At 46.7% G+C, this 25,766-nt stretch overlaps 1 long non-coding RNA gene and 1 pseudogene across 1 annotated transcript; one reads left to right on the top strand and one right to left on the bottom strand.

The window, feature by feature from the left end:
• Positions 1 to 902: 902 nt before the first annotated feature.
• Positions 903 to 2,307, top strand: LOC101276065 (non-histone chromosomal protein HMG-14-like; annotated as a pseudogene).
• Positions 2,308 to 16,770: 14,463 nt separating this feature from the next.
• LOC125962684 (uncharacterized) lies at positions 16,771 to 22,087 on the bottom strand. The gene is made up of 3 exons (XR_007474218.1): positions 18,149 to 22,087; positions 17,680 to 17,738; positions 16,771 to 17,157 (listed from the first exon to the last, which is right to left on the bottom strand). It is a non-coding gene; the product is annotated as an uncharacterized LOC125962684 (long non-coding RNA).
• Positions 22,088 to 25,766: the final 3,679 nt, after the last annotated feature.

Below are 25,766 nucleotides of genomic sequence, written 5' to 3'. Positions count from 1 at the left end.
TCTATGTGACAAGGATCAGCTGAGGTATAGTTTAAAGTCTTGGGTCTTTTCAGAGCCTTTCCTTGGGCATGCACGATCACTTGCTAACTTCCCCCATATATGCAGTTGTTTTGCATGTCTGATGGTTAATTTTGTGTCAGTTTGCCTGGGCTAAGGAATGCCCAGATAGCTGGTAAAAAATTATTTCTGGGTATGTTTGTGAGGGTGTTTTCAGAAGAGATTAGCAAAGAGATTAGAAGACAATCAATACACTGAGTGAAAAAGATCTGCCTTCACCAATGTGGGCAGGCCTCATCCCATGCATCAAGGGTCTGAATAGAACAAAAAGGCGGAGGAAGGGCAAATTATCTCCCTGTTTTTAAGCTGGGAGGTCCATCTTCTGCTGCCCTCAGAGATATCAGAGCTCCTGTTTCTTGCACTAGCAGCCCCTCACCCCCTGGTTCACAGGCTGAAATGAAATGCTGAAGAGCATTTTACTGAATTATGCCCATGGCCTTCCTGATTCTCCAGACTGCAGATCATGTGACTTCTCAGCCTCTGTAACATGAGCTGACTCCTATAATAAATTTCATATAGATATACATAGAGAGGGAGATATCTATATAGAGATATCAATCTACATATATCATATTGGTTCCCTTTCTCTGGAGAACCCTAATACTGTATCCTTGTCTTTAATGTTTGGCTCTAAAAAGGAGGAAAAAGAAAAATGAAGAGGGCAGTAAAGGGCACCCCACCCTTTAAATCCCCTGGAAGTCACTTCAGCTGGAGGTGGAGGGGCAGCAACAATCTAATCAGAAGCAGCAATGGGCAGTCAGAGCATAGATCGCCAACATTTGCAGCACAGGGTCCTCTTTTGCCCAACCTGGCTCCCACAAGCTGTATGCAAACAGCTGCCCACCATGGGAATGGGGGGATGGGTAACTGCTATGCTCAGAGCTGGAACTGACCAAAATGAAGCACAGTTTACCTGTCCAAGCCTTCCCCTGGAAGTTGCAATCCTTCAATAGACTCCAGAGTTCCAAAATACTTACATGAGACAGATTCTGCCGGTACAATTGTTGTCTGGGGGGCAGGGGGAGATAGATTGCTGATGCTTCCCATCCAACTATCTTTCCAGAATCCTTTCAATCTGTGTTCTTTGAAACCACCTAGTTCATAGTAATTTGTTATAGCAGCAGTAGAAAATTAATTCAGCAAGAGACCTAGAAATTTCTAGTTCAAAGTATAAACTCATTTTCTCAATTCATTTATTGTCTCTCATATAGACATGGTAGCCATCCTGGTCACTGCCCTCCTGACAATTCCCAGTGTGCCCATGTTCCTCTCAAAATGTCAATCCCAGAATGACCCACTGCTCTAGACCCTGCCCACTGGTACAGAGTAAGCATTTTGTTCGATTTGATCAGCGTGTCTGGGAATCTCGCATTAAGCTGTGCTCATTAAGCTAGAAATGAACCGAACACCTAAATCTACCTCAGTCCCATCTCTTCTGTCCTGTTCTTGTGTCATTGGTTTGTTTTGACCTTGGGGCAGGACTTTATCCTTTCTAAACTTCATGTTGTCTAAACAGTGAAATAATAGCATCTCCAGCATCAAGCTAGACTAGTTGTTTGTTGCCATTTCAATTCCTTGTGCTTTCGGAGAATAGAAAGAGCAGGTAGATTTGGCCCCTTAACCTGGGAGGAAGCTAATAGAGACATTATAAATAGAGTAGGTAAAAGCCACCATGTCAAAACTGGCTCAGCTTCAGGGCTTTACATGCCTAAGATGTTGGGGGTGGGCTCCCAATCCGGTTCCATCCGGTTCTCCCCCCCAGCCGCGGGTCCCCCCAGCTCGGGCGGCGAGAGGAGCGGCAGCGGCCAGGCAGCCCGGCTTCGAGAAGGCTCTCGGTGCGCCGCGGCCCGCAGGCACCGGGCACGCGCCCGCCCCGCCGCCGCGATGCCAAGAGGAAGGTCAGCTCCGCCGAGGGGGCGGCGAAAGAGGAGCCCAAGAGGAGATGGGCGAGGTTGTCCGCTAAACCGCCTCCTGCAAAAGTGGAAACGAAGCCAAAAAAAGGCGGCAGGAAAGGATAAATCTTCAGACAAAAAAGTGCAAACAAAAGGAAAAAGGGGAGCAAAGGGAAAACAGGCTGAAGTGACTAACCAAGAGACTAAAGAAGACTTAGCTGCAGAAGATAGAGAAACTAAAAATGAGGAGAGCCCAGCTTCTGATGAAGCAGGAGAGAAAGAAGCCAAATCTGATTAATATCACACACCTGGTCCTATCAGTGGTCCTATCAGTGGTCCCTGTCTCCTTTCTTGTACAATCCAGAGGAATATCAACTATTTCGTAAATGCAAGTTTTTTAGTAGCTCTAGAAACATAAAAAGGAGGGAATCCCACCTCATCCCAGTTTTTAAGTGTAAATGCTTTTTTTAAGAGGTGAAATCATTTGGTGGTTGTTTATTTTTTGGTACAACCAGAAAATAGTGGGATATTGAATATGCGAGGCTTTGTCTTGGTTGTCAGCTTAACATTCCACAGATGGAGGGTAGCTTTTATAGCCTATAATACAAAGCATACTAAATGGCAGTTTGGAGTCAGTTGTGCATTTAATGTCTTAAACCCTTTACATTACTTCTCTTCCCATGTTACTTTTGGTAGAATTGTTTCCTAAAGCAAACCACTCACCCCTTGCTCTTGGCTCTCCTGGGCAGAGTTTTGTGCACTCTGTAACATCTTTGGTCGGTGGTAGTCCAGTTCTCGTAACTGTTAATGTGCTGTGAACGACTGACAATTTGAGTATGTAGTGTATATGATACTGTGAATTAGTGGGACTTACGATGTAACAGCCTATCAATATTTGAAGATATTGGTACTTGATATCCTGTGAAGGAAATTTTGCCTTCAAATTTTAAGCTGGAAAGTCCCTGGAATAACTGTTCAGAAAAGAATCACAGCTACGTGACTTTTTAGATTTTTGGAATGTATGTTGAGAATTGTGTACAAAATGAAATGTGTGTGTACTGATCCTCAAAACAATCAGTAAAATCTCAATTATGAAAAAAAATGCCTAAGATATGATTTATAGGGGAAAACTTCACCGAAGAGCCCAGCTCAAAGCAGGGACTGAATTTTTTTTTTTTTTTTTTTGTCGTATATGGCCTTTATTATGTTGAAGTAGGTTCCCTCTGTGCCCACTTTCTGGAGAGTTTTTATCATAAATGGTGTTGAATTTTGTCAAAAGCTTTTTCTGCATCTATTGAGGTGATCATATGGTTTTTCTTCAATCTGTTAATAAGGTGTATCACATTGATTGATTTGCGTATATTGAAGAATCCTTGCATTCCTGGGATAAACCCCACTTGATCATGGTGTATGATCCTTTTAATGTGCTGTTGGATTCTGTTTGCTAGTATTTTGTTGAGGATTTTTGCATCTATATTCATCAGTGATATTGGTCTGTAATTTTCTTTTTTTGTAGTATCTTTGTCTGGTTTTGGTATCAGGGTGATAGTGGCCTCATAGAATGAGTTTGGGAGTGTTCCTTCCTCTGCAATTTTTTGGAAGAGTTTGAGAAGGATGGGTGTTAGCTCTTCTCTAAATGTTTGATAGAATTCACCTGTGAGGCCATCTGGTCCTGGACTTTTGTTTGTTGGAAGATTTTTAATCACAGTTTCAATTTCAGTGCATGTGATTGGCCTGTTCATATTTTCTGTTTCTTCCTGGTTCAGTCTTGGAAGGTAATACCTTTCTAAGAATTTGTCCATTTCTTCCAGGTTGTCCATTTTATTGGCATAGAGTTGGCTTGTAGTAAGTAGTCTCTTAGGATACTTTGTATTTCTGCAGTGTCTGTTGTAACTTCTCCTTTTTCTTTTCTAATTTTATTGATTTGAGTCCCCTCCCTCTTTTTCTTGATGAGTCTGGCTAATGGTTTATCAATTTTGTTTATTTTCTCAAAGAACCAGCTTTTAGTTTTATTGATCTTTGCTATTTTCTTTGTTTCTATTCCATTTATTTCTGCTCTGATCTTTATGATTTCTTTCCTTCTGCTAACTTTGGGTTTTGTTTGTTTTTCTTTCTCTAGTTCCTTTAGGTGTACGGTTAGATTGTTTATTTGAGATTTTTCTTGTTTCTTGAGGTAGGCTTGTATAGCTATATACTTCCCTCTTAGAACTGCTTTGGTGCATCCCATAGGTTTTGGATCATCATGTTTTCATTGTCATTTGTCTCTAGGTATTTTTTGATTTCCTCTTTGATTTCTTCAGTGATCTCTTGGTTATTTAGTAACGTATTGTTTAGCCTCCATGTGTTTGTGTTTTTTGTATTTTTTTCCCTGTAATTGATTTCTAATCTCATAGCATTGTGGTCAGAAAAGATGCTTGATATGATTTCAATTTTCTTAAATTTACTGAGGCTTGATTTGTGACCCAAGACGTGATCTATCCTGGAGAATGTTCCGTGCGCACTTGAGAAGAAAGTGTAATCTGCTGTTTTTGGATGGAATGTCCTATAAATATCAATTAAATCTATCTGGTCTATTGTGTCATTTAAAGCTTCTGTTTCTTTATTTATTTTCATTTTGGATGATCTGTCCATTGGTGTAAGTGAGGTGTTAAAGTCCCCCACTATTATTGTGTTACTGTCGATTTCCTCTTTTAGAGCTGTTAGCAGTTGCCTTATGTATTGAGGTTCTATGTTGGGTGCATATATATTTATAATTGTTATATCTTCTTCTTGGATTGATCCCTTGATCATTATGTAGTGTCCTTCCTTGTCTCTTGTAACATTCTTTATTTTAAAGTCTATTTTATCTGATATGAGTATTGCTACTCCAGCTTTCTTTTGATTTCATTTGCATGGAATATCTTTTTCCATCCCCTCACTTTCAGTCTGTATGTGTCCCTAGGTCTGAAGTGGGTCTCTTGTAGGCAGCATATATATAGGTGTTGTTTTTGTATCCATTCAGCCAGCCTTTGTCTTTTGGTTGGAGCATTTAATCCATTCACGTTTAAGGTAATTATTGATAATGTATGTTCCTATGACCATTTTCTTAATTGTTTTGGGTTTCTTTTCTTCTCTTGTGTCTCCCACTTAGAGAAGTTCCTTTAGCATTTGTTGTAGAGCTGGTTTGGTGGTGCTGAATTCTCTTAGCTTTTGCTTGTCTGTAAAGCTTTTGTTTTCTCCATCGAATCTGAAGGAGATCCTTGCTGGGTAGAGTAATCTTGGTTGTAGGTTCTTCCCTTTAATCACTTTAAGTATATCATGCCACTCCCTTCTGGCTTGTAGCATTTCTGTTGAGAAATCAGCTGTTAACCTCATGGGAGTTCCCTTGTATGTTATTTGTCATTTTTCCCTTGCTACTTTCAATAACTTTTCTTTGTCTTTAATTTTTGCCAATTTGATTACTGTGTGTCTCGGCGTGTTTCTCCTTGGGTTTATCCTGTATGGGACTCTCTGCGCTTCCTGGACTTGGGTGGCTATTTCCTTTCCGATGTTAGGGAAGTTTTCAACTATAATCTCTTCAGATATTTTCTAGGGTCCTTTCTCTCTCTCTTCTCCTTCTGGGACCCCTATAATGCGAATGTTGTTGCATTTAATGTTGTCCCAGAGGTCTCTTAGGCTGTCTTCATTTCTTTTCATTCTTTTTTCTTTATTCTGTTCCGCAGCAGTGAATTCCACCATTCTGTCTTCCAGGTCACTTTTCCATTCTTTTGCCTCAGTTATTCTGCTATTGATTCCTTCTAGTGTATTTTTCATTTCAGTTACTGTATTGTTCATCTCTGTTTGTTTGTTCTTTAATTCTTCTAGGTCTTTGTTAAACATTTCTTGCATATTCTCAATCTTTGCCTCCATTCTTTTTCCGAGGTCCTGGATCATCTTCACTATCATTATTCTGAATTCTTTTACTGGAAGGTTGCCTATCTCCACTTCATTTAGTTGTTTTTTGGGGTGTTATCTTGTTCCTTCATCTGGTACATAGTCCTCTGCCTTTTCATCTTGTCTATCTTTCTGTGAATCCAGGGACTGAATTTATGTTGGGAATTTATTTTGTCATTAGTGCCAGAGCGGCCAGGCCATCCAAATGTTGGCCCCGGATGCTGCAGGCCTCCTCCAATGCCAGAAGAGAGGAGATACCCTGGGAGCCCCCAGGCTTCACACCTGTGTGACAGGCACCTCCCTTCAGCCCCCTGGGGCCCCACCCAGCACTTGGCCAAGCGAACTCTCAAGGATTGATAATTCTTTGGCACTTTATTGTGTGATGGAGCTGGGTGGTTTTACAAATGCAAAGCAAGTTAGAGTTTGGAGAGAGCCAATTCCATCCTGGTTCCTCTTTTACAGAGAGAAAGCCAAGGCTAGTTTGTGTAGACTTCAGAGTTCTCTAAGTTATGTTTTGTGGAATAGCCTCATGGGAAGTCTCTGTGGGGGCTTCCCTGGTGGTGCAGTGGTTAAGAATCTGCCTGCCAGTGCAGGGGACACGGGTTCGAGCCCTGGTCTGGGAAGATCCCACATGCCACGGAGCAACTAAGCCCGTGCGTCACAACTACTGAGCCTGCGCTCTAGAGCCCGCGAGCCACAACTGCTGAAGCCCATGTGCCTAGAGCCTGTGCTCTGCAACAAGAGAAGCCCCCACAATGAGAAGCCTGCACACCGCAACAAAGAGTAGCCCCCACTCATGGCAACTAGAGGAAGCCTGGGCACAGCAACGAAGATGCAGTGCAGCCAAAAATAAATAACTAAAATAAATAAATTTAAAAAAGGAAGTCTCTGGGCATTTTTCACTCCAGCCAATGGCGGGTGTGCTGGGCCAAACCAGGAAAAATGCTTCCACACAGGGCTCACACATACTTGTATTGGAAGCACTAGATTCGTTTCCTAGGGCTGCTGTAACATAGTACCACAAACTGGGTGGCTTAAAACAATGGAAAGTTCTTGTCTCTCAGTTCTGGAGGCAGGTGGTCTGAAATCAAGGTATCAGCAGGGCCAAGTTCTCTCTGCAAGCTTCAGCGAAGATCCTTCCCTGCCCCTTCCAGCATCCGGTGGCTCCCGGTGACCCCTGGCATTCCCTGGCTTGCAGGTGCATCACTCCAGTCTCTGCCTCTGTCATCACACAGCGTTCTTTCTGTGTCTCTGCATCATCTTCCCTTTGCGTATGTCCATCTCTGTGCCCAAATTTCCCCTCTTGTAAGAGCACCAGTCCTATTGCATCAGAGCCCACTCTACTGGGGGCCCTCTTCTTAACTTGATTACCTCTGCAAAGACCCTGTTGCAAAATAAAGTCACATCCACAGGTACCAAGGGTTAGGACTTCAATATCTCTTCTAGGGACATAATTCAACTATAATAGGAGCCTTCTACCAGGAGACAGAATGAAGCAGGTAAAAAAGGCCTAGGGATGCTGGTTCCGTTAGCCATGTCCTAACTGAGATATGAGGGCACCTGGACAGGCAGCCCTGCAAACTAGTATTCCTGGCTGACCCTGATTATGAATCCTAGAAGGAAGGGCTGATACAGGGCCCAGTCTCTGCACTGACTCTTTTTTTAACTTAAAAAAATTTTTTTGGCCACACCTCAGTGGCATGCAGTACTTCCCCAACCAGGGATTGAACCCAGTGGAAGTGCGGAGTCTTAACCACTGGACCACCAGGGGAGTCCTCTGTACTGTTTTGAGAGCCTTCCTCAGACCCAAACTTGCTTCCCTGACCTGGCAAAGCAAGCCCCGGAGTCCCTTCGTCACCTGCCTCAGGATCCAGTTAGCAGTTGTTATCACTTGTATCAGTATTACTTATTCCATCCTCACTCCTTCCCAAAGTACTCCTTCTACCCCACACACGGCTTCCCCTGAGAAGAGCTCTGGTTAGTTAATACGACCTTCCCTCCGCTTGCTGCATTTCCAGTGTGCCATGGTGGCCTGTACGCACCGGCATCCCAGGCAGCCCGCCGGCACACCAGCCCCTCAGCCTCACTCTCCTCGCAGCTCTCGGCCGTGGAGGGTGAGGCTACCCCACTCCCGGGCCTCGCTGCCAGGGGAGCCTGTGTGCTTGGGTATTTTCTGGTTCCAAAACATTGCCAGTGACCTGCTCTCTCTGATCCTTGATGACACTTCTCACTTCAGTAAAGATTTGCAGATGCGTCCAAATCCACCACCTGGAAGATACCAAGAACGTTATGTCCCATTTGAGTGGGGCCACTCGGGCTAATCGTTTCCGCAGGGGCAGTGGAGGGCCTGCATTGCTTCATCCCAGGGTCTTACATCCTTAACTGGAAGCATTCTCCAAGCCCACTGCAGCCTAGATAGAAAACTGCAGCGAGACTTTCCATTAGGTGGTTCTAGAAATGCCACCTTAGAGAACCATAAACTTGCCCGCGAGTGACAGGACTGCAGGTATTAAACTGTGTGTGCCCTGCTGTCCCAGGCCTGCAGGCGAGGGCCCTGGCATCACCCACTCCATTTCCCTCCATACCATCCCCGGAGGGCACTGCCATTGCCCAACAGGTTCTGGGAGATAGAAAGGAGAAGAACCATCCCGAGGGAACTGAGGTCAGGGGCAGCACATCTGCAGCAAGGGGTACAGGGCTGCTGTGCCAACTCGTCCATTCAATACACTGTGAGCAGTGCCTTCTGGAATTGGGTTCTGGCAGCAGTGCAGAGGCCTGGCAAGGGTGGGGCAGACATCCGTGAGTGAAGGAGAAGTTTTCTGGAAAGGAAAGTGAACATCCCATGGGAGCTGTATGATATGACGGAGAATGGTCACTAGACTGGAAGTGCCTGTGCCGTCTGTACCTGGACCCGCTTTGTGCTCAAAAAGATGGGAACACTTTTTGGAACTTCAGTGGGCTGTGTTTCTTTGAGACCCTGCACCAGGATTGGATCACATGGGTGTTAGAGCCTCAGTGGGGTTCCATGTGCTTTGCCCTCTTTAATCCTCACAACCACCCTGAGATGATGGTGGTGGCATTATTATCCCCATTTTACAGATGAGAAAACCTAGGACCAGGCAGATTAAGTGACTGGTTGAAGATCTCCCATGACTGGTTTGTGCAGAGCTGGGATTTAGAACCCTGGCCTGGACACCTCACCTCTTCCCATCTCCTTGGTGCTGTGTTCCTTGAGTCAGAATGGCCCAGCCCAGACTTGGGAATCTGGTGCTCCAGGGCCTGGAATTGGCCAGAGCTCTCAGAGCCGTAAATAGACCCCATTCCCAGTGGAATGTGCTGTGTGGAGACACCGAGTCTCCTTGCAGCCCAGGAAAAGCATCAGCAATGCCCCCAGGGAGAGTCTGCAGGGCTGCTCCCCCCCCCCCGCCGCCCCCCACCCCCGGGGAGAGCGTGGAGCTGCAGGTCCCACAGGGAAGGAAAGCCAGCCCAGCCTGGCTTTGTGCCTTTCTCCATTTGGCCTAAGAACGGAGGACACCCTTTGGATACCCCAGGACTTCACGGGCCGTGAGGGCCACAGTGGCCAAGAGGAGATAAATCTGAGTGCGTCCTTCTCAATGGGCTGTCGGCGTGAGATTACAAATAAGTGACAGTTTCCATAATTACTGTGCTGTCTATTCTGAAGCAAGGGTGGATGCGGGTCAGGGCTCTAGAATCAGCGCCGGGTTCAAGTCCTGGTGCTTCTGTGGTGTTGGCCTCATGACCTCAGGCAGGTGAGCCAGCTGGCAAGACTGACCTTGGACTCGGCTCACCCTCACGGCTGCTTTCCCTCCAGACCAGCACCCACCCAACCCCACCCAGCACCCATCCCCACAACCAACACACGAGTGGTGCCAAGACTCGCAAGTGGTGTGAACCAGACTACCTAGCACCTCCCATGAAGACATGCCCAGAGTTTGGGGCTCAAGCAACCTAAACAGGAAAGGGAGGAAGACATCCTCCAGATCAAGGGAGCCCAGAGCCTTCCCCGGGGTGGCTGGAGAAGGGCCTAAACCAACCCACAGTACCCCCCTGCCATTCCAGTGACCTCTTAGTCACACACTGCCACATCCACTGAACATCCACTCATCCATCACGGGCTAATAGGGAGCCCCCCAGTCTTATGGCATTTTGTTACATCATCCTGAGCTAAGATGGTGCAGCTCCAGGCACAGAGTGTGTTTCTGAAGCCTCTGGTTCATTTCCATCATTAGGTTCAGGGCTGGGCACCAGTCAGCCAGGGAGCTGCACCCACCACCGTCAGGTTCTCCAGGGCTGATGACGGACACCGCATTGCCTGATTGCTTCCAAGGAGCTGAGCCCCCAGCTTATCAGCCACTTGGTACCACACTCCCCATGCGCAGCCCTGAGCTGGCAAGGGTCTGTGCCAGGTCACTGTTCCCACATACCTTGCTCCAAGGGAAATCTCTGCGTGGCTCCCAGCTCCCCAGGATCTGACATTTTAAAGCCTCCAGCCCCTCCCCCAACCCAGGTTGAAGGGATGCGTCAGGAGCTCACTGGGTATGCAAATGTATACGTGTGTGTTCATAACACAATAGGCTGGATTCTTTCCTGATGTTTCACTTCAGACTGAGGTCTGCTGCAAAAGAAGACACTGGGAGGGGCTCACACGTGAGAATAGGATTCAATTTCTGGAGGGTGAGAGGCCAGGCAATGGATACCTGTCCAGAGAAACAAGGTGTCCCAACAGGCAGGTGTGCAAGCGCAGCAACAAGAAATTCAGACAGTGCACAGGAATTAAGTGCCTGTTGTTTGCCAGGCTCTGTGAGGGGCTCTGGGATACAGGCAGGACACAGGCCAGGGAGGCTTAGAAGTCAAGCTGTAGAATCAACCATCCCTGGTCCAACCCTGGCTCCACTTAGCATCTCTGTGAAGCCAAGAACATCTTTTTTTCTGCCAACATCCATTCTCAGCCCCTCTGGTAACTATACCCCTATTGTTGTCTGGGGAACCATCCCTGTGGTTCACATTGTCCCAGAGAAGCTGACGTCAGGCCCAGTTCCTGGGGAAGAGTGAGGGATCCCCTCACCCTGAGCCAATCACTGGCTCCCAGGAGCAGGCAGGCACGTGACCAAGCCGGGGGCCCTGGTCACAACCCTAAGACGCCCCTGAGCTCCTGCCAGACCTGAAACCGGAGAGGAGGTAGGGACCACTTCCTGTCTCCATCTGGCCACTAGACAGAGCCCCAAACTGAAGCAAACACAAGGGAAGCAAGAACCAGAGACGGGGGGGAAACCGAGGCCTGACAGCATGTGAGTCTTGGGTTAGCCATGCCTGAAATAGCTGCATCCCCACACCTCTCAGTTCAATAAGTAAATTAATTACCTCTTTTCTTTTAAATTGTCTTGTATAAGCCAGATTAAATTAGGTTTCTGCCATGTACAACTCTTCCAATACACATACGTACCCAAAGCAATTGCAGATTTATGAAAATGGAAAATGAACCAAGACAACAGTGTCTCCAGGTTGTACTTGGTTACACACGGTTGGTGAGGGGTAACTGATAAGGTGCCGATTTGTGGTTAGCGTTGGCGAATGTCAGATGTAGGCAGAAGGGCTTCTCATCTAAGTGGCTTTGTGGATACCAGATAAAGTCTGACCTTTCCCCTTCTTCTTTTTTTTTTAGGAGTTTATTAATTAATTTATTTATTTTTGCTGTGTTGCGTCTTCGTTTCTGTGCGAGGGCTTTCTCTAGTTGTGGCAAGCGGGGGCCACTCTTCATCGCGGTGCGCGGGCCTCTCACTATGGCGGCCTGTCTTGTTGCGGAGCACAGGCTCCAGACGCACAGGCTCAGTAGTTGTGGCTCACGGGCCTTGTTGCTCCGCGGCATGTGGGATCCTCCCAGACCAGGGCTCGAACCCGTGTCCCCTGCGTTAGCAGGCAGACTCTCAACCACTGTGCCACCAGGGAAGCCCTCCCCTTCTTTTTTGAGAGTGCCTCACAGGCAGACTGGTTACTCCTTGGGTACCCCAAGGGGTAAGAGCCTCACCTATCACTCTAGGGACCCTGAGGTTAGAGGTTTTCAACTCCCCACCCTGACAGCCTGCAATGGCCATAGCTCCATGCAGATTCACTGACCCCTGAGTGAGCACTTTCAACTCATCCAGGAACGGGATTCTTAGATTAAAAGAGGGGCAGGGAAAGGCACATTTCTGGAGAGAAGGCGACCTGAGCAGGAGATGGAATTCTGCGTGCATGTGGGGAGGGGCAGGGTCTGGCACCCAGAGGTGCTTAATAAACTGGTTCTTCCATAGATATGAATGAGTTAATGAGCAGACCTCACAGAGGGGCAGAGTATAGAGATGGTTATTATATAGGGAATTTCCTAAGATCTCAAAAGGCCTTGGGACATCAGTTGGCAAAATGTGCCTCAAATTCGTCAGATTTCTGCCATATTTGCATGCCACCTGACTGTTATCTACTTAACATTTTTCTTTAAAGTACCCCCCTTTTTTAACTTAAGTATACCACTATGGCAAATACATGTACAATGCAGATGCAGTGATTCTAAGCCTGAGGCTGGGCTCTTTGTTCAAAAGGATTACCCAGAGCTAGAGAGGCATTAAAGACAGCCAGCACCGAGCAGAGACTTCCTCTTTGCGTACTCAGCACTGAAAGGAAAGACTTAACTTGATATTTACTGCTATTTAATTATATTAGGTTATTCACTCAAAATCATCATGTATATCTTCTATATCCCAGGAAATACCGGCATAGCTCGAGGATGTTATGAATTCAGTTCCAAACGACTGCAATGAAGTGAATATCGCAATAAAGCGAGTCACAAGACTTCTTTCGTTTCCTAGTGCATGTAAAAGTTATGTTTACACTATACAGTGGTGTGTTATTTATCATAATGTTTAATTTAAATGTTTAAATTATTTAATGTTACAATATTGCAAGAATTACTGAAACATGACAGAAGCATGAGGTGAGCAAATGCTGTTAGAAAAATGGAACCTATAGACTTGCTTAATGCAGGGTTGCCACAAACCTTCAATCTGTATAAAATGCGATGTCTGCAAAGTGCGGTAAAACAACACACAATAAAACCAGGTATGCCTGTATGTCCTGAGCTGCCGGGACACTCAGTACAAAACTGCAGGACACTGCCAATCAGTGGCCTGTGGTCTCAAGGCTGTGCCCTTGGCTGGTCTAGTGAACCATCCTGCCACCCCTCTGGATTACCTGTGGGGCTGCTCACATTCTTTAGGTTGAGGTCCTGGGTTTTTCTCCTTGATTCACAGGAGGCCAGCTGGTGCTTAGATCCTAGACTGGGTTGCTCAGGACCCTCCTGTTGAGCTCCCCATCCTGCTACAGGCTTATTAACTATCATAATTTCAAAGTAGTGACGAACAAAAACAATGTTTCAAGTTATCTGTAACACTTATCGTGATATGAAAATATCTGTGAGGGACTTCCTGGTGGCGCAGTGGTTAAGAATCCGCCTGCCAATGCAGAGGACACAGGTTCGAGCCTTGGTCCGAGAAGATCCTACGTGCTGCGGAGCAACTAAGCCCGTGCGCCACAATTACAGAGCCTGCACTCCAGAGCCCGCTAGCCACAACTACTGAAGCCCGTGAGCCACAACTACTGAGCCCGCAAGCCAGAACTACTGAAGCCGGCGTGCCTAGAGTCCGTGCTCCGCAACAAGAGAAGCCACCGCAATGAGAAGCCCGCGCACAGCAATGAAGAGTAGCCCCCACTCACCACAACTAGAGAAAGCCCGTGCGCAGCCAAAAATTTAAAAAATAAATAAATTTATAAAAAAATCTGTGATTTCTCGTGCAGCAAAGACACTAATACTGCTGAGATGACTGTGGTTTGTTGCCTACAGCTATAATTAAGGGAAATGCTGAGTTGAGTTAGAGGTTAGTGAAAAGAAAGAATCTTTTTTGCTCATTGTTTTAAAATGTAGATTTTATTATCATTCAGATATGATAAGGCCAACAGATCAAGAGATGATTGCCATTGAAAAGATAATTTGTGACTCCCAGATCCCAAGAGGAGGGGTCACACTGTGCCATGCCACACGGGGCCACACAGGGAAGCACCAGGGAGGGAGAAGGAGCGGGAGGAAAGCGTGGGGAAGAGCCTTTACCGTGGTTTCTATGGGAAAGAGGCAGTGATGCAAGGTAAGCAGGCTTAGGATTGGCTAGTTTGAATCATTTCAACGGGCTCTGGGGTGTAGAGGCTATTCTGGTTGGTACCTGCCCTGGGGAGATTGATGTACAATGGTTCAAACCCACTTAGGAAGAGGGAAGAGTGTTATCTGATAGATCTAATTATACACCTACCCAATGACCCAGAAAGTCCTCTTAGCTCTTTAGCTAGGAGAAATGAAAGCATAATGCTCACCAAAAAAAAAAAAAAAAAAAATTGCAAAAAAATGTTCATAGCAGCTTTTTTTCATAATAACCAAAAACTAGAAATGGCCCCAATGTCCATCAACAGGAGAATGGATAAACAAACTGTGGTTTATAATGGAATACTACTTGCCAATAAAAAAGGAACGACTACTTGGCAATAAAAGGAACAAACAATGATACACAAGCTAACATGGATGAAAAAAAAGAGTGGATATATGTATATGTATAACTGATTCACTTTGCTGTACACGTGAAGCTAACACAACATTGTAAATCAACTATACTCCAATAAAAATAAAAAAATAAAGATCATTGTAAGCCTCAAAAAAAAAACACGGTAATATGGATGAATCTCATAAACATGTTAAGTAGGAAAAGCCAAACGAAAAAGAGTATATTCCATTTATACGAAATTCTAGGACAGGCTAAGTAATGCACAGGACAGCCCCCAAGAACAAAGAATCATTTGGACCAAAATGTCAATGATGCTGAAAATGGTGGGAAAAAAATCAGAACAGTGGTTGTCTTTTGGAGGATGGAGGCAAGGATTGCCTGAGGATGGCCATGAAGGAATTTTCTAGGGTAATGGTAAGGTGTCATATTTTGATTGTAGTTTCGGTTACACAGGTGTATTCATTTGTCAAAATTCAGCAAATGTGTACTTAGGATTTTTGCATTTCATTGTATATAAATTTGATTAAAAACCAAAAAATTGAACATTAATGAATGACATGTATGCTGAAGTATTTAGGGGAGTGCAGTGATGCCTGTAATTTGCTTTGAAATACATTAAAAAATAAGGTGGATTGATGGATGGATAGAGGGATGGATAGATGGATAAATATATCTAGGTAATTATTTTTTCCTTTTTAAAATTTTATTCATTAAACTGTAGTTGATTTACAGTATTGTATTAGTTTTCAGGTGTATGGCTTTAGATTCTTTTCCATTATAGGTTATTACAAGATATTGACTATAGTTCCATGTGCTATGCAGTTGTCCTTGTTGTTTATCTATTTTATATATAGTGGTGTGTATCTATTACTCCTAATTTATCCCTCCCCTTTCCCCTTTGGTAACCATAAATATGTTTTCTATGTCTGTGACTCTGTTTCTGTTTTGTAAGTGAGTTGATTTGTATTTTTTTAGATCCACATCTAAATGATATCATATTTGTCTTTCTCTGTCTGACTTACTTCACTTTGTATGATATTCTCTAGGCCCATCCATGTTGCTGCAAATGGCAATATTTCATTCTTTTTAATGGCTGAGTAGTATTCCATTGTGTGTGTGTGTGTGTGTGTGTGTGTATATATATATATATATATACACACACACCACATCTTCTTTATCCATTCATCTGTCAATGGACATTTAGGTTGTTTCTATGTCTTGGAGATTGTGAATAGTGCTGCTTTGAACATTGGTGTACGTGAATCTTTTTGAATTAGAGTTTTCATCTTTTCCAGATATATGCCCAGGAGTGGGATTGCTGGATCATATGATAACTCTATTTTTAGTTTTTTTGAGGAACCTCCATACTGTTCTCCATAGTGGTGGCACCGATGTACATTCCTACCCGCAGTGTAGGAGGGTCCCCTTTTCTCCACACCCTCTCCAGCATTTATTGTGTGTGGACTTTTTGATGATGGCCATTCTGACCTAGGTAATTATTTACATTAAATTTTCTCCATTCATATGGTTAACGTGGCTTCTGTTGCCCACGTGGACCTTCCTGGATACATCCATTGAGCAGCCATTCTAAAAGGCAAATGTGATCATGCCACTTCCCTGTTTAAGACTTTTTAATAGCTCCCCATCGCCAACCAGATAAACTGCTTAGCCCATCATTCAAGGCTCTTCAACATACAACAAACACACACATTATATACTCTAAGTTGTAGTCACAGCCAGCAACTTGCTATTTCATGAACACAATTCTAGCCTTTCTACAACCACTACCCCCAGGAGAGTTTGTACCTCCTCTTCTCTTTGCCTGGAATGTCTTCCTTCTCCTCCTGGAATGTCACCTGCTCCTCCTGGTAAGCGTCTATGTGTCAGTTACCTCCTCCGAGAAGCCTTCCTTGATTTTTCTCAGGGAGAGAAAAGAATTGCCTCTTCTGGGCTTTCCTAGTGTCCTCCCAGAGCACTTATCCAGCTGTGTGAGTGCTGGCACCACTGCCTTCTCCCAGAGCAGTGGCTGCTCAAGGCTGGGGATCCATCCCTGCCCCTTACTGAAGCCTGTGAACCTAGAACACTGCCTGGCACTGGGCAAAACTCAATTCGTGTCTGTTAAGTGAAAACCTATAGAAACAGATCTACCCTTCAGTCGATTTGCAAATTTAAGTCAAATCATGCCCAAGGGTAAAGAAGAGCAGTATCTAAGATTTAACAAACAATAAAGTTAACGTTTTAAAAACTCAGGTTCCATCCCATTTTTTAAAAATTAATTTATTTATTTACTTATTTTGGGCTGCGTTGGGTCTCCATTGCCGCACGTGGGCTTTCTTTAGTTGTGGCGAACGGGGGCTTCCCTTCGTTACGGTGCACAGGCCTCTCATTGTGGTGGCTTCTCTTGTTGTGGAGCACGGGCTCTAGGTGCGTGGGCTTCAGCAGTTGTGGCACGTGGGCTCAGTAGTTGTGGCTGGCAGGGGCTTCCCTTCGTTGCAGTGCACAGGCCTCTCATTGTGGTGGCTTCTTTTGTTGTGGAGCATGGGCTCTAGGTGTGTGGGCTTCAGCAGTTGTGGCACGTGGGCTCAGTAGTTGTGGCTCATGGGCTCCAGAGCACAGGCTCAGTAGTTGTGGCGCACAGGCCCCGTCGTTCAGTGGCATGTAGGATCCTCCCAGACCAGGGGTTGAACCCGTGTCCCCTGCATTGGCAGGCGGAACACAAAAATTATTTTACAAACATAATTGTTAGCCTGGGTCTTGTTTTCCCTCTTTGCACAGAGTTCTACTCATTTTCAGAGAGAGGTCTTCTTCTCGGAGTGGCTTTAATAAATTCATAAAAGGTCATTTGACAAGTTTATAAAAGTTCATTTAACAAATTCATAAAAGCCAGACTTGCCTTGACACTTTGCCAGAGGGTCAGTTTCCTTTTATTGCATGCATATTATTTTTAATTACATTTTATTATTAAAATTATTCATGCTTTTGTAAATTAAAAACAATGAAAAGTAAAACAGATAAGAGATGGGTAAAGAAGAAACTAGAAACTCCCTTAAAATCCACTACCCAGAAATAACCATTTTAGCATTTGGTGAACAGAATGCGCCAGTAAGAACCCAAGCTGACTCTTTTAAAGATGATCCAGTACTTTAGATTTTTCATGATTTCAGACTGTCTTTCTGCCTGATTGCTGAGCCTGGGCACACAGACAGTCAAGGCCTTACCTGTGGGAAGCAGACACCCCAGTCACAAAACACAGGTCTCGGCTCTGAGATCCACAGGGCTGGTATGAGCATGGGTTCAAAGAAAAAAACAACAATGGGAAGGTATCTCTGGAGGGTAATGAAATGACAGTCCAGTGAATATGTTTCAAAAGCACACTCATTTTTGAAAGACAGAACTATTAAATTACCAAAAAGGAACACATTAGACCCCACAGAGCTGAGTTTCCAAATGTCTTTTTGAAATAATTAACTCCAGGCATCAGGGATCAAGTATATTCACTGCAAGTGGGAAGTGGCTGCGGGACCTGAAGCTGGAAGGTGGCCCTGGAGAAGGGTGTGTGGAAGAGGGCTTGGGGAGGGGGCTGTGTCAGGAAAATAGGCATTTCCACCAACATGAGGAAGCTCTTGGGAAGAGGCGTGAAGAGCACAGGCTTGGAGATCTGGGCTAGAGTCTTTGTCCACCACTTACCAGCGGTAGGATTGCTAGTGAATTTCCCCAAGCTTTGATCTTCTCATCTATAAAATGGGGATAATCTCAGTTACTAGTTCATAGGATTATGGTGACAAATATATAGAACATTTCAGATGGATTAGCAGTCTGTGGTCAGCAGTTAATGCTTGCAGGTGATTACTATGGTTGCTCCTAGGATGAATGAGATGGAAGAGGTTCATAGCCAGTTCTGGAGTAGGAGGGGACAAAGCACCACCAGCGTCACCAAAGTGACTTGGAACCTTAGAACCAGACTTGCTGATTCACTATAGGCAAGGAATCATACAGCAAGATTAAAGCAGGCAAAGTTAGCCTCAAGAGCCTCTGAAAAAAATAGATTGATCCTGGTGAACTAGTCAGCTATGGCTGCAATAATGCTGTGTAACAAACCACCCACAAATTCAGGGGCTTACCACCACAAGTGTTTGCTTTTCTTGCTCAGGGGTCTGCATGCTGGCTGGGGCAGTTCTGCTCTAGTCCACAGGGCATTGTCAGGCCTGCTCCCTGCATCTCATTCTGTGGCCCAAGGTCTGTACGGGGCAGCTACCCAGTGTGTGTCCTTTTCAATTCAATAGGCAGGAGTTCAAGGGCAGGCTCTTCAAGTTGGGCTCCCAAGTCTGGGGAAAACTTTGCTGGGATCCAGCTTTGCTCACTCCCCTGTGCTTCCAGGGAGGGGCATCCACAGAACAAACATCAGTTGTCCTGGGTCCAAGAATAGTTATGGTGATTAATTAAGCTACAGAATTAATTAATTAATTAATCAAGCTACAGATACCAGCAATGCTAAACTGGAGGAAGTGGGAGGTGGTGAGGTTTGGGGAAGCCCACTCGTTCCATTCTCAGGGTCCTAGGATGGAGGACAAGGAGACAGGACTCTGAAAGGACTCCTTCCAGGGGCATCTGGAAAAATCCCCAGCCGGTGGATTGGTCTCTAATTTCTCACAGTGGGCCACCTGCTTTGGAATCATTGAGGAAGATTATTAAAGACACAGATTTGTTGGTGCCTCTGGTCCCTCCTAACCAGGGTCCCGGAGTCAAGGCTTAGGGGCTGTGTGGGTCACAGGGTCTCCAGATGATTCTGAGAAACTTCAGCTAATCACTCAGGACCTGGGAGTTTTGAGTTTAAAATCGAGGAGGAGAAACAAATGCCTGCCCTCTGGTTTTATGTGCTAACATGTACCAAAAGCCTTAAATTCTGAGGAAAAGGGAAAACGTACAAGAAGTAATTTCCTGGAGTTTTCATTCTCATCTTCCAGAATTCCATGGTGCCAGCCATGATGTTAAGCAACTATTAACTTCAGCTATTGACCATTTTACGGACATGGAAACTGAGCTGAAGGTGACCCAGCTGCTGCCTAGACACCAACCAGTTGGGTCTGCAAGACTTTAGCTTCTGCTTCTCCTTCCCTGTCCCCAGGTGCCCTTCCTCCCAAGAGTTTGTGATCCAAACTAGTCCTTCCTTGCCTAGAGGAAGGCAGGATAGGGTGCCTGGTCAAAAGGTGTGTATCAGCGTTCGCTGTCCCTCAGGCCCTGCGCTAGTTGCTTCACAGGAATTCTCGTCTAATCCTCCACTCAGGGAAGTAAACAAGGAGGCAAATAAGGACAGAGAGATTAAGCAACTTGCTCAATGTCTCACAGCTCTAAGGCTGTGGGCTCCAGGGGCCTTGGGGATCCTGCTCCCAGCCTTAGCTCTTTTTTTAAATTTATTAAAAATTAAAAAAAAATTTTTTTGGCTGCGTTGGGTCTTCGTTGCTGCACATGGGCTTTCTCTAGTTACGGCGAGCAGGGGCTACTCTTCATTGCGCGTGGCTTCTCTTATTGCAGAGCACAGGCTCTAGGCTCGGGGGCTTCAGTAGTCGTGGCACGCAGGCTCAGTAGTTGTGGCTCACAGTCTGTAGAGTGCAGGCTCAGTAGTTGTGGCACACAGGCTTAGTTGCTCCGCGGCATGTGGGATCTTCCTGGACCAGGGCTTTAACCCGTGTCCCCTGCATTGGCAGGTGGATTCTTAACCACTTCACCACCAGGGAATCCCCCCAGCCTTAGCTCTTGACCTAAGCACCACTTCCCAGTTGCCACGGTGACTTAGCTTTTGGCTACAAGACCCAGAAGAGGCAACTCAAACGTGTTCAACTGTGAGCTCTTAAATCCATGCCCCTCTCCTGCTCCATATATAACATAAACACATGCCCTCCTCTCATGACACACATGCACACACATGCACATACACACACCATCCTCCCGTGCACACACACACTGGTGACTCGAGCCAGGGCTGTGATAAGGGGATGGTGAGTTTGGACTGTGCAGCTGCCGCTGCTTTTCTCAGGAAGCCGGGAGCTCACTGGATGTGTTGACTGGCTTGGCAAAGAGGAAAGTGCTCACAAGTCAGCAGTGGGGACTGGCTGTGCCACACCCCAGGGGCCTGCCAAGACCCAGAGAGGCTTCGAGGGGGAGGGGAGAGAGGAGAGCGAGGTCCTTGGTCCTCGCCATGGGATCAGCGAGGTCACAGCTCTAGCAGGCAGCATCTGGGTGCCTACAGGAGGTAAGTAATGGGCCATAAATAATGCATCAGGGTGAGGCAGGAGCTGGTGGAAGAGAGAGACTCTGGATTTGGAGCCAGGAGACCCAGGAAGGAATCCCACCCTTGCTTTGAATTGAGGAAGGCTGGGACCTCCGTCTCATGAGCTGTTTCCCAAAATGTAAGCCAGGGGTACTAATCGTAATGACTGGCCACTGTGAGGATAACAAGAGAAAAGAGGATGCAAATGAGTATGAACAGAAAGGTCTTATCCAAATGTGAGGTGGTCTTATTGCTCTTACAATCATTATTCCATCTAGAGGCAGTAGAGCGCAGTGGGTAAGAACAGAGACCCTGGAGCCCCCCTGCCTTTGTTCAGGCCCAATTACTGGCAGTAACTTTACCTTTCTAGACCTCAGTTTCCTAATCTGTAAAATGGGAATAACGATGGCACCCATCACATGGAATCATTATGAGGGCCGAACCAGTTAAGAATGCTTGGTATAGTGCCCAGCACAGTGGAGAAAGACACAAGAGCTGACTATTCTCTCCTCTCGTAGATTGGTATCATCATGGTACTTACACAGTAGGGCTTGTTATGGACGGAATGTTTGTGTCCCCCAAATTCATATATTGAAATCCTAATGCCCCCCCGCCAATGTGATGCTATTTGGAGTTGGGGGCCTTTGAGAGGTGATTAGGTTATGAGGGTGGGGTGTTCAGAAGTGGGATTAGTGCCCTTATAAAAGGATCCCAGAGGGCTCGCTCTGCTCCACCTCCTCCTGCCCCATGTGAGGACACAGTGAGAAAACAGCTGTCTGCAACCTGGGAGAGGGTCCTCCCCAGGACCTGACCATGCTGGCACCCTGATCTCAGACTTCCAGCCTCTAGAACTGTTTATAAGCCACCCAGTTATGGTATTTTGTTATAGCAGCCCGAGCCGACTAACAGCTGTTAGGACCTGCCAGCAGAGGTACAGACTCAGTGCATGGTGTCCCTTCTGCTTATGGAAGCAGCAGGCGTTCACCCAAAGATGGCATCCTCAGGCCTGAGGCCATGGACAGTCCAGGATGCTGACTCAGCCTGCCCAGCAGCACTGCTCACTCACACCCTGGGGCTCCCTTTCCCTAGAAGGCCCCTCATGTCATTCTCTGTGACCCCACTCAGCCCAGCCTGCCAAGCCAATGGCTAGGATCAAACTCTAACCCATCCTGAGACTTGAGACCTCCCGATTAGGCCTCTGATGTAGTAAATCCAGAATATGCAAAAATACTTTTTTCTCGTATGTCTTTCCTGATAGTAAGTGGGGTACATACAGTAATGATCTAATTCAGCTCAGCAATCATTTAATAAGTGACCTAAGTGTGATCCTCAGCGTCAGGCATTGGGCACCGTACTAGTTTTTATTGCTGATGTGAAAAATTAACCACATTAGTGGCTTAAAACATACACATAAATTTTCTTATAGATCTGGAGGCCCAGAGTCTGGAATGGGTATCCCTGGGGCTAAAATCGGATGTTGGCAGGGCTGCATTCCTTTTGGAGGCTCTAGAGGAGAATCCATTTCCTTGCTTTTTCCAGCTTCTAGAGACCATCTGCTTTCCCTGGCATATGGCCCTTTCCTCCATCTTCAAAGCTAGCAATGCCGCCAAGCCAAGTCCTCATGCTGCCGTCTCTCTGGTTCTCTCCTGCCTCCCTCTCCCACTTTGAAGGATCCACGTGATTACATCGGGCCCACCCAGATAATCCAGGATCATCTCCTTCCTTTCAAGTCAGCTGATAAGCAACTTCACTTCATCTGCAACCTTCATTCCCCTCTGCCAAGTAATGTGACATATTCATGGGTTCCAGGGATGAGGACACTGACGTATGTGACCACAAATCATTCACGGTGAGCCAAGTGCTGCATTGGTACTTTGCAATCACTCACTCACTCACTCATTTATTCAACAGATATTGGTGGAGGGCTCCCACCTACTGAGCTCATCGTAAGTACCAGGCCCAGTGCTGGATGCTGAGGCTTAACAGCCAACAAGACACAGTCCCTGCTCTCAGGAAGCTCATAGTCCAGGGCGGAGATGGACCGGCACACAGACAGCCACTGTACAGCTGAGCCAGTTACTTCACTTCTCTGAACCTGTTTCTTCATCTGTAAAATCAGAAAAATATAACTATAGCTCTCTCTCCAAATGTTGGGAGATTCAAATGAGATAACGTATGTAGGTGATGCTCTTAGCACTATGCCTGGCATATAGTAAGGGTTTCTTAAATGGTAGACTATTATTATTGGTATTATTATTGAGAATGTGGTATGATGGAAGCACAGAGGAAGGCAGTCAGGGAATCAGGGAGTCAGGTGAAGTCTAAATTGACACCCCCAGGGATGAGCAGGATTAGCCCAGGGAAGTGTAGGAAGTGGAAGGAAGGGGTCCCTGGGCAGAAAGAATGCACGTGCAAAGGCCCTGTGGTGAACAGGCCTCTCGATCCTCATGATACCCCAATAGCCCACCAGGTCTCTTCCTGCTGTGTACATGAGTTGTGCTCCCACTCCCAAAGTCCAGAGGCCAGAAAGACCTCCCGGCTTCTAAACACCCAGCTCCAAGGCAGTACTGCGCCCACTGTACTCGTCACGAGGATCCCACCTGCCCCCACACTTTGTACCTGGAACCACAAAATTCATTGTCCTAACAGCCACTCATCAATGGCCCCCAACTAGGTGCTGGGCCCTGAGCTGAGGGCTCTTCAGTTAGCAACTCACTAACTCCTCACAGCTATATAATTAGACCTGTTGGAGAGAGGAGGAAATTCTGCAAGTGTGTGAAACTTATCCAAGGTCACCCAGGTAGTAGATGGTGAAACCCAAGGCTGTTCTGACTCCCCATCTCAAGGCCCGCTCAGGCCAACAGCCCAGGCCTTTGATGGCTCAGCTCCATGCATGGAGGCTGGACCATGAGGAAACGGGATGAAGTGGGACCTTAGAAGAACATCTGGTCTACCCTAGAGTTTGAACTAGGGGTGCCTGGAGCCTGAGGTAAGGGCCAGGGCAGGGGCCAGGGCATTTGTTAAAAAGAACAGGCTCGTCTCTTTCCCAGGATAAGCTGCAACAGCAGCAAGGCGCAAGAAAACAAAGGACAAACTGGCTTGGACACTTAAGGAGGGTCCCAGACTGAGCCCTCCCACCCTCAGCAAAGCCTGGTCCTACCCAAGAGCGGGGACACCCAACCCAGAGCTAACGCAGGAGCCAGAGGGAGCTTCTCAGCCTATCTGTTCCTTGACTGGGGACAAAGCTGTGTGGACAAACAAGAAAAGCATATATATCAGAGTCCTGGTATACACTGGTGGCTCCTGGCCCCTTCCCTCATCTTCAAAGCCAACAATGTAGGGCCGCCTGTTTTCTCTTGGGGAGTGCTAACCCCTGTCACATCATGATGTCCGGACTACCTTCTTGGAGTTAAACTTCCTTTCTTGTATGAAATCATGGTGATAATAGACGACAGTGTGCGTGTGCTTGTGGCAAAATAAATGATTGGTATCTGTGCAGCAAGGGGTTAGCTCAGCAGGCTTGGATTGCTCGAATCCTGGACTTTCCAAAGAAAGGACTAGTCCTTGGTGCTCCTGCTGCCTGACGGGAGTGTTTGTGTGTGTTTGAGGCCTTGGACCACACTGTATGGGTCTGACCAGATAGTTAACACTCACAGTGTGACCTCTGGGGAAAGCCTGTGTTGGAGGCCCGAGGCCCTGGGCCACACTGTGTCAACTTGACTTCTGGGGGCCTGGAGACTGAGCAGCTTAGGTCAGTTGCGCAGGTGCTGCATGCCTATGTGACCGACTCTCAGTAAAAACCCTGCACTCCAAGGCTCAGGTGAGCGTTCCGCGGTTGGTACTCTGCTCGTGTTATCACACATCAGTGCTGGAAGCATTGACTGTGCCCCTGTGCGACCCCACTGGGAGGGGCACTGGAAGCTTGCGCCTGGTGTCTCCTGGACTCCACTCGTGCACCCTTCCTCTTTACTGATTTGATCCGTGTCCTTTCGCTGCAGTAAATGGTAACCATGAAGGAAATGGCTTTTCTGAGTTTTATGAGTCCTTAGTAAATCATCAAGCTTGAGGGTGGTCTTGGGGACCCTCAACACAGCGTCCTCTGTCGGTTCCTCAGTTTCTATTGTCTGGAAACTTGGTTGGAACCCCTGATTCAACCCAATCCTGTCATTGTGGTGCTGAGGACACTGCGGCCCCCAGAGAGGGAGGCGTGCCCGGGGCAGCCTATAGGGTCCACCCTAGGTCTGGGGCATGGCACCCCAACTCTGGGCATGGCTTTAGCTCAGGCCTGGGGTGGGGCTGGGACAATCACCCTGTAGAAAGGGGGCCATTCTCTCCAGAACTGCAGGACAAAGGCTTCTCCAGACACGTGTGTCCGCTTTGGAAGGAGAATGGCTTAGCTCTCCTCCAAAGAGCAAATCTTAGCTTTTCGTCTGCTTTCTGCAAATTCACGTCTACGTAAGAGCTCCCTGGGGCCCAGGGAAAGCTGTGCCTCCTCCCTGACCTCTTGGTCCTCCCTTCCCGCTGAAAGTGGGGTTGATCAGGTCCCTCAGGCTCACGACTGGGGCCAGCAGCAGAGTTAGGATCAAGGAAAGCCTGGAGGGCCACCCAGCACCCGCCAGGAGAGCTGTCTTTCCCTGGAACACTTCCTGTCCTTCAGGGGAAACTGAGACAGGGAACTCTTAGCTCTGGACCTTGTGACAAAGTGTGGACTTAAAAACATTCCTGGGCTTCCCTGGTGGCGCAGTGGTTGAGAGTCCACCTGCCAATGCAGGGGACACAGGTTCGTGCCCCGGTCCGGGAAGATTCCACATGCTGTGGAGCAGCTGGGCCCGTGAGCCATGGCTGCTGAGCCTGTGTATCTGGAGCCTGTGCTCCGCAACAGGAGAGGCCACAGCAGTGAGAGGCCCGGTACTGCAAAAGAAAAAAAAAAAAAAACATTCCTGAATCTGGGGCCAAATAGTTCCCTCCAGGACTGCCTTGGGTGTGTTTGTTTTTTTAGCTTTTTATTTGAAATAATTATAGATTTACAGGAAGTTG

This window comes from Orcinus orca, chromosome 20 (assembly GCF_937001465.1).
Source record: "Orcinus orca chromosome 20, mOrcOrc1.1, whole genome shotgun sequence".
Taxonomy (NCBI): domain Eukaryota; kingdom Metazoa; phylum Chordata; class Mammalia; order Artiodactyla; family Delphinidae; genus Orcinus; species Orcinus orca.
Note: the sequence above shows the minus strand (reverse complement) of the source record. Positions and strands in the feature narration are given on the sequence as shown.